Source organism: Oncorhynchus mykiss, chromosome 16 (assembly GCF_013265735.2).
Source record: "Oncorhynchus mykiss isolate Arlee chromosome 16, USDA_OmykA_1.1, whole genome shotgun sequence".
In the NCBI taxonomy this organism is placed as follows: domain Eukaryota; kingdom Metazoa; phylum Chordata; class Actinopteri; order Salmoniformes; family Salmonidae; genus Oncorhynchus; species Oncorhynchus mykiss.
This window is the reverse complement of record NC_048580.1, coordinates 58,054,111-58,069,627: the sequence shown is the minus strand read 5'-3', so window position 1 is coordinate 58,069,627 and position 15,517 is coordinate 58,054,111. Positions and strand designations below refer to the sequence as shown.

The following is a 15,517-nucleotide window of genomic DNA, read 5'->3' as shown; positions in this document are numbered from 1 at the left end:
TCCAACTACTACTACTGCTGCCGCTGCTACTACTACTGTGACTACTACAACTACTATTACTACTACTACTACTACCACAATAACTATCAAAACGTATTGTACTACTATTGTCCTAACATTAACGTGTGTAATAAAATCCAAATTCTTAAGTTCATTTCCATGGATGATTGAAAATAGATTTCTAAGTATGCTTGATAAAGTTCCAGTCATCAGCAGTGTGTAAATATAGAAGCAACATATCAGTCATATTGAAAGGGGAACAGAGAACAAGCACACTACTCATCAAAGTGTGTGTCTTTACAAGCGATGGAGAAATGACAGTACATATAGGGCTAGGGTTGCACTATGACATATTTTTTCATATTGAGAGCCTATGGTCCTTTGTCTGAACAGAAGATTGCAAATAATGCACTTCTTAGATTACATTTAAAAGAGAATCTAACTCCCCTGTCACAAATCTCTCTCTCTCACACACACACACACACACACACACACACACACACACACACACACACACACACACACACACACACACAAACACACACACACACACACACACACACACACACACACACTCAAATACACACACAGGTACACATGCACCACTCACACACACACACACACACACACACACACACACACACACACACACACACACACACACACACACACACACACACACACACACACCCCCCCCCACACACACACACACACTCAAATACACACACAGGTACACATGCACCACTCACAAACACACACACACACACACACACACACACACACACAAATATGCCGTTCTGTCCATCAGGAATGACATTACTCATGAAGGCGTTATTGTACTCTAAATGTCAGTCAGACATTGAGTATATAGTGCGACAAGAAAGGTCAAATGACTTAAAACAAACCAAATGGGTGAAAGGGCTTTAGGAGTGAGCTAGGTCAAAATCGTTCACGATACTAGACAGGAGCAGAAGCTTAATTGTTTTCCACATGCTGCAGAGGATAACATCATTAAAACAAAACATTTGTTTGAATGAGAATGCTGTTTTGTATTGTTCTCCCCGATGAGTAGAGGGTATATGGTGTCTTATCACGTGTCAGCACATAGTGGCAATGCGTGATGGATGTCTGATGCAGCAAAAATTTGTTGCTGAATGTAACAGAACCCTCCATCCATAGAGAGAAAAGGAGAGAGGAGAGGAGAGAGGGCATGCAGGCTGTATTTAGGCCCTACATATGCCTACACATGTTTTCCTTTGTCTAAGTATAGTAAGTGAATGTGTCTGTGTATGTGTGTGTGTGAGAGTTCTACTCCCTCCATGTGTGTGGTGGCTTACTCTACAGGGTGCCTGAGGTAAGCCTGTGAGTGGCCAGGGTGATATGGGAGATAGCTGATTGGGCTACAGGCCAGGTCAGCCTTACAGGTCCTGACCCATTTTCAAACAGGATGAGCCAGCCCAGCCTACAGCAGCCTGATGACCACTGGGGCTGAGCTGATGGCTCAGAAGTTACTACTAACACAAACACACGGTCAGATACACACACAGCTAGACAGACAGATACACACACACACACACACACACACACACACACAGACAGACAGACAGACAGACAGACAGACAGACAGACAGACAGACAGACAGACAGACAGACAGACAGACAGATACACACACACACACACACACAGATGGACAGATGGACAGACGGACAGACAAATCAAAGTGTATTTGTCACGTGAGCCAAATACAGCAGGTATTCACCTTACAGTGAAATGCTTACTTACTACAGTCCCTTAACCAACAGTGCAGTGTTTAAGTAAAAAATAGGTATTAGGTAAACAATAGATAAGTAAATAAATAAAAATAAAAAAGTAAAAAATAACACTAGCGAGGCTAAGCACAGGTGGTACTGGAACAGAGTCAATGTGTGGGTGCATCGGTTAGTCTGGCTATTTGAGGTAATATGCACAGTTCAAGTCGGAAGTTTACATACACCTTAGCCAAATACATTTAAACTCAGTTTTTCACAATTCCTGACATTTAATCAGAGTAAAAATTCCCTGTCTTAGGTCAGTTAGGATCACCACTTTATTTTAATAATGTGAAATGTCAGAATAGTAGAGAATAGTAGAGAGAATGATTTATTTCAGCTTGTATTACTTTCATCACATTCCCAGTGGGTCAGAAGTTTACATACTCAATTAGTACTTGGTAGCATTGCTTTTAAATTGTTTAACTTGGGTAAAAAGTTTTGGGTAGCCTTCCACAAGCTTCCCACAATAAGCTGGGTGAATTTTGGCCCATTCCTCCTGACAGAGCCGCTGTCAGGTTTGTAGGCCTCCTTGCTCGCACACGCTTTTTCAGTTCTGCCCACACATTTTCTATGGGATTGAGGTCAGGGCTTTGTGATGGCCACTCCAATACCTTGACTTTGTTGTTCTTAAGCCATTTTGCCACAACTTTGGAAGTATGCTTAGGGTCGTTGTCCATTTGCGACCATGCTTTAACTTCCTGACTGATGTATTGAAATGTTGCTTCAATATATCCATATAATTTTTCTCCCTCATGATGCCATCTATTTTGTGAAGTGCACTAGTCCCTCCTGCAGCAATGCACCCCCACAAAAAAGAAAAGTAAAATGTTTGTCCCCATGTGCAGTTGCAAATCGTAGTCTCGCTTTTTTCTGGCGGTTTTGGAGCGGTGGCTTCTTCCTTTCTGAGCGGCCTTTCAGGTTATACCGACATAGGACTCGTTTTACTGTGGATATAGATACATCTGTACCTGTTTCCTCCAATATCTTCACAAGGTCCTTTGCTGTTGTTCTGGAATACATTTGCACTTTTTCCACCAAAGTACGTTCATTTCTAGGAGATGCGTGTCTCCTTCCTGAGTGGTATGACGGCTGCGCAGTCCCATGGTGTTTATACATGCGTACTATTGTTTTACTTAAAATATATATTTAAAAATATATATATATATATTATTATTTTTACATGTTTTGATTTTTAGGGTTGGATCAGCTCAATATTGCGGAAAGAATGTTGCTTCCATCAATGTAATTGTCTGCATCATTTTCAATCTCACATATATCTTTGGGGTAAATATATATATCCATATACATACACGCATGCATACATATACACATATATACATACATGTTATGTATATATGTTTTAACCAGGGAGGCTAGTTGAGAACACGTTCTCATTTCAATTGCGAACTGGCCAAGATAGAGCACAGCAGTACGACACATACAACAACACAGAGTTACACATGGAATAAACAAACATACAGTCAATATATCTTATATGTTATACACATTTTACAGACACAATATATTTTACAATAGTTATATTTTGTTTGTTTTTAGTCCTTCCTCTATTTCCATCCAGTTTGATTTCTATTTGTAACTGTGCTATTTGACAAAAGTTCTGAACCTATATACATTTTACAGACCCCGTATGTTTTACATTGGTTATCTTGTTATTAGTCCCACCCTTCAGCTCCATTCAACCTCTCCCATCTATCTCTCAACATCATCCATTTTGGATTTCTATTTACCATATATTTTTCAACTGTGCTGTGATGCTTCACAAACGAATTGAACCTTTCTATTCTCATAGCTTCTACAGATTGTAAATTAAAAATATGTTTTTTTGCTAAAATAATAATTATATTATTGATTGTTTGACTATGGCTTTTCAAATCACCCAGTATTGCTATCTGCAGCATTAGTTCTAGACAAATGTTGCAATTCTTCAGCCATTCCTGGACCTGTGACCAAAAATGAGCTACATACGGACAATACCAAAATAAATGATCTAATGACTCTGCCTCCTCACAGCAGAATCTGCAGAGCTGGGAAGATTGTATCCCCCATATATATAACATTCTATTGCTTGCAAGATTTTTGCATATTCATTTAAATTTAAAAATTAGAAGTTTTCAATCTGGCATTGATTTGTGTATCAATTCATAAACCATGTGCCATGGAATGGGTACATCAAATATCTCTTCCCGACTATTTTACAATTTATATGGCACAGCTGTCAGTTTTTTGGTCCTTAAATGAAATTGGTATATGTTTTTATTCATCACACTTTTCTTTAACCATTTATGTTCTTTAATACAGGGCCGACATACAAGTTCCTTACTTTTTCCCCTTCTACTGTACATGCCTCTTCCATTTCTGTGGTAATGCTGCAATTAATTAGTTGTAATTTGGGGTAGAGCAGATGTTTCCTTAAGTCTGTGTTAGCTGTATTTGTGGCATAAATCCACCAGTCCAATTTAAGATATCATTCAATAATTTTTTTAATTTAAAAAAAAAAATTCTTTGAAAAATACGTTTTATTTAATCAATTAGTATATTTGAGTATAACCACAATATTTGTTGTATTATATGTTCTGTATTTTCAGGTGGATTAAACTGAAATTGCAACCAAATTTCTAAGGCTCGTTTAAAAAAAAAAAAAACTATATTTTGGAGATGATTTCTTTTTCAAACAACCACAACCAAAAGTGAGCAGGTGTAATCTGAATAAAGGGAAAAAGGTCCTTCCTGAACATAGGATGAGACATTCTTACCAATTTACTAGAGAACCAGTTTGGATTGAAGTATAACTTTTGTATGACTGATGCCTGTAGTGAGAGGTCTAATGCTTTAATATTGAATCATTTCTGCTCTCCGAATTCATATTTGTTATATAAATAGGCCATTTCAATTTTGTCTGGCTTGCCATTCCAAATAAAATGGAATATTATTTTTTTTATAAATTAAAAAGCAGGTCACAAGGTGTAGGCTAAACCATAAGCAAATAGGTAAACTGTGATATGACTAAACAGTTTATCAGAGTGATTTTTCCACAAATAGACAGGTATTTTCCTTTCCATGGTAGCAAGATCTTATCCATTTTTGCTAACTTTCTAGAAAAATGTATTGGAGTGAGATCATTTCTTTCTTTTGAGATGTGTATACCGAGTATGTCCAAATCTCCGTCAGACCAGTTAATTAGTAAACTACATGGTAATGTAAATTAGCATTTTTTAGTGATCCAATATGTAATATAGTACACTTATCATAATTTGGTTTTAATCCAGAGAGGATAGCAAAAGTATCTAGATCCTCTATGAGGCCGTGGAGAGATTCTAATTGTGGTTTTAAAAGAAAACATGAATCATCAGCGTACAATGACACCTTCGTTTTTAAGCCACGGATTTCTAACCCCTTAATAATATTGTTTAATCTAATTTTAACAGCTAACATTTCGATGGCAATAATAAATAGATATGCAGATAGTGGACAACCTTGTTTTACTCCTCTAGATAGTTTAAAACCTTCTGAGATGTAGCCATTATTTACTATTTTACACCTAGGGTTACTATACATAACTTTAACCCAAATTATAAGAAATTCCCCAAAATTAAAATATTCTAGGCATTTATATATAAACTCCAGTCGTACTTTATCAAAAGCCTTTTCAAAATCAGCTATGAAAACCAGGCCTGGTGTCCCTGATATTTCATAGTATTCTATTGTTTCCAGTACTTGTCTTATATTATCTCCAATGTATCATCCATGTAAAAAAACAGGAGTCTTATGGCTTGGTAGTAAAATCTGTTGAGAAGCCTTTTGGTCCAAGACTTGACGCTCCAGTAACGCTTGCCATGCGGTAGCAGGGAGAACAGTCTATGACTGGGGTGGCTGGAGTCGTTGAACATTTTTAGGGCCTTCCTCTGACACCGCCTGGTATAGAGGGCCTGGATGGCAGGCAGCTTAGCTCCAGTGATGTACTGGGCCGTACACACTACCCTCTGCAGTGCCTTGCGGTCGGAGGCTGAGCAGTTGCCGTACCAAGCAGTAATTCAACCAGTCAGGATAGTCTCAATGGTGCAGCTGTAGAACCGTTTGAGGAACTGAGGACCCATGCCAAATCTTTTTAGTTTCCTGAGGGGAAAAGGCTTTGTCGAGCCCTCTTCACGACTGTCTTGGTGTGTTTGGACCATTCTAGTTTGTTGGTGATTTGGACAGCTCTCAACCTGCTCCACTACAGCCCCATCAATGAGAATGGGGGCGTGCTTGGTCCTCCTTTTCCTGTAGTCCACAGTCATCTCCTTTGTCTTGATTACGTTGAGGGATAGGTTGTTATTCTGGCACCACCCGGCCAGGTCTCTGACCTCCTCCCTATGGGCTGTTTTGTCGTTGTCAGTGATCAGGCCCTACCCCTGTTGTGTCGTGTGCAAACTTGATGGCAAACTTGATGGTGTTGGAGTCATGCCTGGCCATGCAGTCGTGGGTGAACAGGGAGTACAGGAGGGGATTGAGCATGCACACCTGAGAAACTCCAGTGTTGAGGATCAGCGTGACAGATTTGTTGTTACCTACCCTTACCACCTGGGGGCGGCCTGTCAGGATGTCCAGGATCCAGTTTCAGAGGAAGGTGTTTAGTCCCAGGGTCCTTAGCTTAGTGATGAGCTTTGAGGGCACTATGGTGTTGAACGCTGAGCTGTCGTCAATGAATAGCATTCTCACATAGGTGTTCCTTTTGTCCAGGTGAGGAAGGGCAGTGTGAAGTGCAATAGAGATTGCATCATCTGTGGATCTGTTTGAGCGGTATGCAAATTGCAGTGGGTCTAGGGTTTCTGGGACAATGGTGTTGATGTGAGCCATGGCCAGCCTTTCAAAGCACTTCATGGCCACAGACGTGAGTGCTATGGGCTGTAGTAATTTAGGCAGGTTACCTTAGTGTTCTTGGGCACATGTCCGGAGCACCCGTCCTGGTAATCCGTCTGGCCCAGCGGCTTGTGAATGTTGACCTGTTTAAAGGTCTTACTCATGTCGGCTACGGAGAGCGTGATCACACAGTCGTCCAGAACAGCTAATGCTCTCATGCATGCCTCAGTGTTGCTTGCCTCGAAGCGAGCATAGAAGTGATACAGTTGTCTGGTAGGCTTGTGTCACTGGACAGCTCACGGCTGTGCTTCCCTTTATAGTCTGGAATAGTTTGCAGGCCCTGCCACATCTGACGAGCGTTGGAGCCGGTGTAGCACAATTCCATCTCAGTCCTGTCTTGTCGCTAAGGGCGTAGTGGGATTTCGAAATAAGCGTCCGGGTTAGAGTCCCGCTCCTTGAAGGCGGCATCTCTACCCTTTAGCTCAGTGTGGATGTTGCCTGTAATCCATGGTTTCTGTTTGGGATGGGTACGTACAGTCACTGTGGGGACGACGTCATCAATGCACTTATTGATGAAGCCAGTGACTGATGTGGTAGACACCTCAATGCCATCTGAGGAATCCCGGGACACATTACAGTCTGTGCTAGCAAAACAGTCCTGTAGCTTAGCATCTGTGTCATCTGACCACTTCTTTATTGACCGAATCACTGGTGCTTCCTGCTTTAGTATTTGATTGTAAGCAGGAATCAGGAGGATGGAATTATGGTCAAATTTGCAAAATGTGGGAGAAGGAGAGCTTTGTATACATCTCTGTGTTTGGTGTAAAGGTGGTCTAGAGTTTGGTCAGCCACTAGGAGTGCGGCCTCTGGGTGGGCGTTTACCTGTTTGCTTATTTCCTTATACAGCTGACATTCAGTCTTAGTACCAGCTTCCGTCTGTGATGGTAAATAAACAGCCACGAAAAATATAGATGAAATCTCTCTTGGCAAATAGTGTGGTCTACAGCTTATCATGCGATACTCTTCCTCTGGCGAGCAAAATCTAGAGACTTCCTTAGATTTCGTGCACCAGCTGAAGTTTATAAATATACACAGACCGCACTCCCTTGTCGGAGTGTGCTGTTCTATCTAGCCGGCATATTACCCGCCAGCTGAATGTTATCCATGTCGTCATTCAGCCCTGATTCAGTGAAACATGAGATATTACAGTTTTTGATGTCCCATTAGTAGGATATTCGTGATCGTGCCTTGTCTAATTTATTTTCCGTTGATTGTACGTTGGAAAGTAATATTGATGGTAAAGGCAGATTTCCCACTCGCCGTCAGCAGATCCTTACGCCCTGTGTCCTCTATACCTTCGTCTCTTTCTCCTGCCAATGACGGGGATATTGGCCTTGTCGGGTGTCTGAAGTACATCCTGTGCGTCCTGCTTGTTGAAGAAAAAATCTTTGTCTAATCCGAGGTGAGTCACCGCTGTCCTGATATCCAGAAGCTCTTTTTTGCCGTAAGATACGGTGGCAGAAACATTATTTACAAAATGAGATACAAAAAAAACCTAAATCATAATAGCACAATTGGTTAGGCGCTTGTAAAACGGCTGCCATTTCTTCCAGCTGCCATTTCTTCCGGCTGCCTTTTCTTCCAGCTGCCTTTATTTTTCTGGCGACAGACAGACAGACAGACAGACAGACAGACAGACAGACAGACAGACAGACAGACAGACAGACAGACAGACAGACACACACACACACACACACACACACATACAGACAGACAGACAGATACACCCACACACACAGACAGACAGACAGATACACCCACACACACACACAGACAGACAGACAGACAGACAGACAGACAGACAGACAGACAGACAGACAGACAGACAGACAGACAGACAGACAGACAGACAGACACACACACACACACACACACACACACACACACACACACACACATACAGACAGACAGACAGATACACCCACACACACAGACAGACAGACAGATACACCCACACACACACAGAGACAGACAGACAGACAGACAGACAGACAGACAGACAGACAGACAGAAAAATACACAAAAACAATCACAGAACACACATGGTCAGGAACACCTTCACACACCTGCATGTACTGTACTGTGTACACAGATGCTCAAAGATGTCTCTTACAACACTCTAGGACTACACACAGGCAGGCACACAGCGGATTTAAAAAACAATTGTATACATTTGTGGCATAGGGCTCATGGAGGGTGTAAGTAGGGGCAGAAAGAGAGAAAGAGAGAGAGAGTGAGAGAGAGACAGAGAGAGAGAGAGAAAGAGAGAGATAGAGAGATACAGAGAGAGAGAGAGAGAGAGAGGGAGAGAGAGAGATACAGAGACAGAGAGAGAGAGAGAGAGAGAGAGAGAGAGAGACAGAGATAGAGGGAGAGAGAGAGAGACAGAGACAGAGAGAGACAGAGAGACAGAGACAGAGAGAGACAGAGAGAGAGAGACATAGAGAGACAGAGAGAGAGAGACAGATACAGAGACAGAGAGAGAGAGAGAGAGATGGATGAGGCAGTGTGGGGGAGGGGCAGAGAGATACCAATAAAAATATGGAAGGATACATAGAGTCATGCAGAAGAGCGAGAGAGAGTGAAGGTTGTAACGTATAGTTTTGCTAATCCCTGTGAATCCTCATTGGTACAGCCAAAGCAAGCTTAGAACAGTTCTGGGAGAAAATCCCCTTGTGTAGTGGTACAGGCCGTTAGCCCCGGGTATAAATAGGGCAGCTATGGCTCCTTAAGCTGGCTTTTACGCAGTATCAGTTAAAAATATGACTCGGCTAATTATATTTAGGTCAGCCACTCAGCAGAGTGGGAACTGGGAACCTCCTCTCATTTCCCCTCCTCTCATCCTCCTCCTTAGCTCCTCAACCTCCTCCCTCTGTCTGGAGAGTACTACAGCAGACCTCCACTCTCTCTACCACACACACACACACACACACACACACTCACACACACACACACACACACACACACACACACATGTATAAACACTTACACACACTTAAATGAACATGCACGCACGCAAACCCTCACACGCAGCGTTCAGGGACAATGAAACAGTTAGTGGTATTCTAAAAGCTCTCTGCTGACATTTTGGCAGGGGGGCGTTATGCTGTTTCCCTTCATTGACATTTAACTGTCATCTGATGGAGTTTCATTTGATCAGATTTCCAATGCAGCCATGTACCAGCATGGCTGCATTGCATGCAATAACACACATACAGACACTAACAAAAGTGTTTTGTCACCCATCCTCAATTATGCATGTAAATAATTATAACTGGTTGAATTGGTGTCATTTTGATGTCATTGATCATCTTCATTGAGATGCATTACTTATGCAAATAACCGCCTCGCCACAGGACAGTATACAGAGATTCTCATTATTTGTGTTCCATGTCAAGCTGTCCCAGCACCCCCAGCAAGCTGTAACCCACATGTAGCACTGTCACACACGCAAACAGCAGTCTTCACTAGCTGCCAATCAGACCAGATTAGCCAAGCTCAGAGCCGCTGGTGTGAGCAGAACTCACGCGCTATGAGATCAGTGACCCGCTTACCAGGGTGACAGAGAGAGGGTGGGTGAGGGGGTAGAGGCAAGTAGAAAGAGAGAGAGAGAGAGAGAGATAGAGAGAGAGAATGGAGAGAGAGGAAGGGAAAGAGTGAGAGAGAAAGGGGGAAGAGAGAAAGATAGTGTGTGTGAGAGAGAGAGAGAGAGAGAGAGAGAGAGAGAGAGAGAGAGAGAGAGAGAGAGAGAGAGAAAGAGAGAGAGAGACTACTCCTTGCCAAGTCTCATCACCACTGACATGCTGGATACGGATGGTCAGTCAAGCAGTGTTTTCTCCAAATCACTATGGTAACAAACGGTCAAACATAGGGTTCAGTCAAACATAGGGTTCAGTCTATCACCATGGAGACCAGAGCCAGAGACCAGAGAAGACCAGAGAAGTCAACTTATCATGTGTTGATTTCAGTAGTCACCTGGAATAGTAGCAATTATCAAGAACAATACGGTATGGTGTGATTTGGGATGCAAAATTCCAGTAACTTTCAATAAATTCCCTGGTTTCCCAGAAATCCTAGTTAGAGGAGTCTGGATTTCCTGCTTATTCCTTTCTGATTCCAGGAATCCTACAACCGGGGAAACCAGGGAATTTATTGAAAGTTTCCAGAATGTTGAAATCCTAGCTGGAATCAGTGTTTCACGCTAACAACCTGACAGCCACATGGAGAGACGGGACGATTCTGTACACAGTGATCACTGAGGTGCAAACACACACACATCCACAACAATCTCCTGATACATTGCATAATACTGTATACCTACTATGTGGGACCTATATAACAAACAACGATCACCCTTAACACTCAATCGAAGTTTGATCCAACCACTTTTCCATACAATGGACAAAAACCTACATAGCAACTTCTATGGTGTTATTATCTGCAGTGACAGCCAAACTTCTCAGAGATCTGAAAAATACATTGATAAGAGTACAAACAGCACACATACAAATTTGAGTTCTAAAAATACATGGAAGGTTAGGGAATCACTTCCTTTTTGGTGGTTGCAGAATTTAACAGTTCTGGATTTTGATAATTAGCGGGTATCGGCCTGTCTCTGTCTCTGTCTGTCTCTCTCTATATATGTCTCTGTCTGTCTCTCTCTCTCTCGCTCTCTCTCTCTCTCTCTCTCTCTCTCTCTCTCTCTCTCTCTCTCTCTCTCTCTCTCTCTCTCTCTCTCTCTCTCTCTCTCTCTCTCTCTATATATATATATATATATATATATATATATATATATATATATATATATATATCTATGTCTCTGTATCTGTCTGTCTCTCTCTCTCTCTCTCTCTCTCTCTCTCTCTCTCTATATATATATATATATATATATATATATATATATATATGTCTCTGTCTCTGTCTCTGTCTCTGTCTGTCTGTCTGTCTGTCTGTCTGTCTGTCTGTCTGTCTGTCTGTCTGTCTGTCTGTCTGTCTGTCTGTCTGTCTGTCTCTGTCTCTTTCTCTCAATTCAATTTATTGGCATGACGTAAAAACGTACACTACCGTTCAAAAGTTTGGGGTCACTTAGAAATGTCCTTTTTTTTGAAAGAAAAACTCATTTTTTGTCCATTAAAATAACATCAAATTGATCAGAAATACAGTGTAGACATTGTTAATGTTGTAAATGACTACTGTAGCTGGAAACAGCAGATTATTTATGGAATATCTACATAGGCGTACAGAGGCCCATTATCAGCAACTATCACCCCTGTGTTCCAATGGCACGTTGTGTTAGCTAATCCAAGTTTATCATTTTAAAAGGCTAATTGATCATTAGAAAACCCCTTTGCCATTATGTTAGCACAGGTGAAAACTGTTGTGCTTATTAAAGAAGCAATAAAACTGGCCTTCTTTAGACTAGTTGATTATCTGGAGCATCAGCATTTGTGGGTTCGATTACAGGCTCAAAATGGCCAGAAACAAATAACTTTCTTCTCAAACTCGTCAGTCTATTCTTGTTCTGAGAAATAAAGGCTATTCCATGTGAGAAATTGCCAAGAAACTGAACATCTCGTACAATGCTGTGTACTACTCCCTTCTCAGGACAGCGCAAACTGTCTAACCAGAATAGAAAGAGGAGTGGGAGGCCCCGGGGGAAAACTGAGCAAGAGGACAAGTACATTAGAGTGTCTAGTTTGAGAAACAGATGCCTCACAAGTCCTCAACTGGCAGCTTCATTAAATAGTACCCACAAAACACCAGTCTCAACGTCAACAGTGAAGAGGTGACTCCTAGGATTCCGGCCTTCTAGGCAGAGTTGCAAAGAAAAAGCCATATCTCAGACTGGCCAATAAAAATAAAATAGTAAGATGGGCAAATGAACACAGACACTGGACAGAGGAACTCTGCCTAGAAGGCCAGCATCCCCGAGTTGCCTCTTCACTGTTGACGTTGAGACTGGTGTTTTGTGGGTACTATTTAATGAAGCAAAAAAAAAAAAATTATTTCAAAAACAAGGACATTTCTAAGTGACCCCAAACTTTTGAACGGTAGTGTACATATGCCAAGCTTACTTTGGAGATTTGCAATATTAACCTAATTAAAATAAAAAAGAATTGATATTGTCAACGGGACAACAGTAACAATAATAATCAAGGGTCAAAATAACCATACGCTGAACAATAACAATAAGCATAGAGGACATGTGCAGGTTGGTTGGTCTGTCAGACACTCTCCCTCGTCTTATGGCAGACAGCAATATATTACATTGCCAACCCCTTTCTGCGTCCTCTCCCAACAGGACATACTATACAAAAGTGAAATAAACAATAAAAATTAATAGTAAACATTACTCACAGAAGTTTCAAAAGAATAAAGACATTACAAATGTCATATTATGTATATATACAGTGTTGTAACGATGTACAAATGGTTAAAGTACAAAAGGGAAAATAAATAAGCATAAATATGGGTTGTATTTACAATGGTGTTTGTTCTTCACTGGTTGACCTTTTCTTGTGGCAACAGGTCACAAATATTGCTGCTTTGATGGCACACTGTGGTACTTCACCCAATAGATATGGGAGTTTATCAAAATCGGTTTGTTTTAGAATTCTGTATGGATCTGTGAGGGAAATATGTGTCTCTAATATGGTCATACATTGGGCAGGAGGTTAGGAAGTGCAGCTCAGTTTCCACCTCATTTTGTGGGCAGTGAGCACATAGCCTGTCTTCTCTTGAGAGCCAGGTGTGCCTACAGTGGCCCTTCTCAATAGCAAGCCTATGCTCACTGAGTCTGTACATAGTCAAAGATTTCCTTAAATGTTGGTCAGTCACAGTGGTCAGGTATTCTGCCACTGTGTACTCTCTGTTTAGGGCCAACTAGCATTCTAGTTTGCTCAGTTTTTTTGTTAATTCTATCCAATGTATCAAGTAATTATCTTTTTGTTTTCTCATGATTTGGTTGGGTCTAATTGTGTTGCTGTCCTGGGGCTCTGTGGGGTGTGTTTTATTTGTGAACAGAGCCCCAGGACCAGCTTGCTTAGGGGACTCTTCTCCATGTTCATCTCTCCGTAGGTGATGGCTTTGTTATGGAAGGTTTGGGAATCGCTTCCGTTTAGGTGGTTATAGAATTTAACGGCTCTTTGCTGGATTTTGATAATAAGCAGGTATCGGCCTGTCTCTGTCTGTCTCTGTCTGTCTCTATCTCTATCTATGTCTCTCTCTCTGTCTCTCTCTGTCTGTCTCTGTCTGTCTCTATCTCTATCTATGTCTCTCTCTCTGTCTCTCTGTATCTCTCTCTCTCTCTGTCTCTCTCTGTCAATTCAATTAAATTCAAGGGCTTTATTGGGATGGGAAACGTGTTAACATTGCCAAAGCAAGTGGGTAGATAATATATAAAGTGAATATATAAAGTGAAATAAACAATAAAAATTAACAGTAAACATCACACATACAGAAGTTTCAAAACAATAAAGACATTACAAATGTCATATCATATATATATCTCTATTTTATTTAACCTTTATTTAACCAGGAAGGGCTCATTGAGATTAAAATCTGTTTTTCAAGAGTGCCCTGGCCAAGATAGGCAGCACCAAGTCATTACAGAAAAATTACAGACAGACAACATGAAAAACTACAAGTAATCTAGTAAAAACCATTGAATTCACAAGAGTATAAAACAGCAAGTTAAAAACATTGACAGGTCAGGGAATCAGTCTCAAGATCCTTCATCAGTGATTTAAAAACACCAACCGGGACAAGTTCTTCCAGATTAAAAGTATATTGTAAGGTGTTCCAAGACGATGGCGCAGAGTACATAAAAGCCCTTTTACCAAATTCAGTTCGGACATTTGGAACAGTTAGCAGGATAAAGTCCAGCGAACGAAGAGAGTTCCCACCCCATTTCGGAACAACAAAAATGCCCAAATAAAAAGGTAGTAAACCTAAAATGGCTTTGTAAATAAAAGTATACCAGTGACTGTGCCTACGAGTGACTAGAGAAGGCCAGCCAACCCTGGTATACAAAGTGCAGTGGTGCGTAAGGGTTTTGCAGTTTAAAATAAATCTCAAAGTGCCATGGTAAAGAGTGTCAATTGATCTCAAACACTGAGCGGAAGCATTCATATATAAAATATCCCCATAGTCTAGTAAAGGCATAAGTGTAGCTGATACTAGCCTCCTTCTGGCTTCAAAAGAAAAACTAATTCTGTCTCTCTCTCTATCTATGTCACTCTCTCTGTCTCTGTCACTGTCTCTCTCTCTCTTGCGTGCTCTTTCTCTCTCTCTCTATCGCTGTCTCGCTCTGTCTCTCTGTCTCTCTCTAAGTCATACCTGCGTGTATGAATACTATGCACACGTATGTGTGATTTCCACTATGTGTGTGTGTGTGTTGAGTCTCTCTGTGAGGAGAATAGGAATCAGCATGGCCTACCCAGTGGATTTGATGTGGAAGGTATGGTGGGAGGCAGAGGGGAGAGGTCATGAGCCCTGCTATAGAATCAGAATGGTGTAGGAGGACAACCTTGCTGTACAGTGCTGTACACACACACACACACACACACTTGTAGCTCTTTGGAGCATCCCATTGCCTCCTGCCTAATCTGTCTAATGTGCCCTTGAGGCGGTAGGTATACTAGCAGTTAAGAGCATTGGGCCAGTAACCAAAAGATCCCTGGTTTGAATCCCGTAGACTAGGTGAAAAATCTGTCATTATGCCCTTGAACAAGGCACTTAACCCTAATTGCTCTGGATAAGAGCGTCTGCTAAATTACGTAAAATG

The 15,517-nt window shown here is 41.3% G+C and overlaps 1 protein-coding gene across 1 annotated transcript in view; it reads right to left on the bottom strand.

The window, feature by feature from the left end:
- The window catches only part of LOC110492402 (ataxin-1-like), a 47,702-nt gene that overhangs the window by 18,629 nt on the left and 13,556 nt on the right, over nt 1-15,517 (bottom strand). The gene's annotated exons all lie outside the window — the stretch shown is intronic.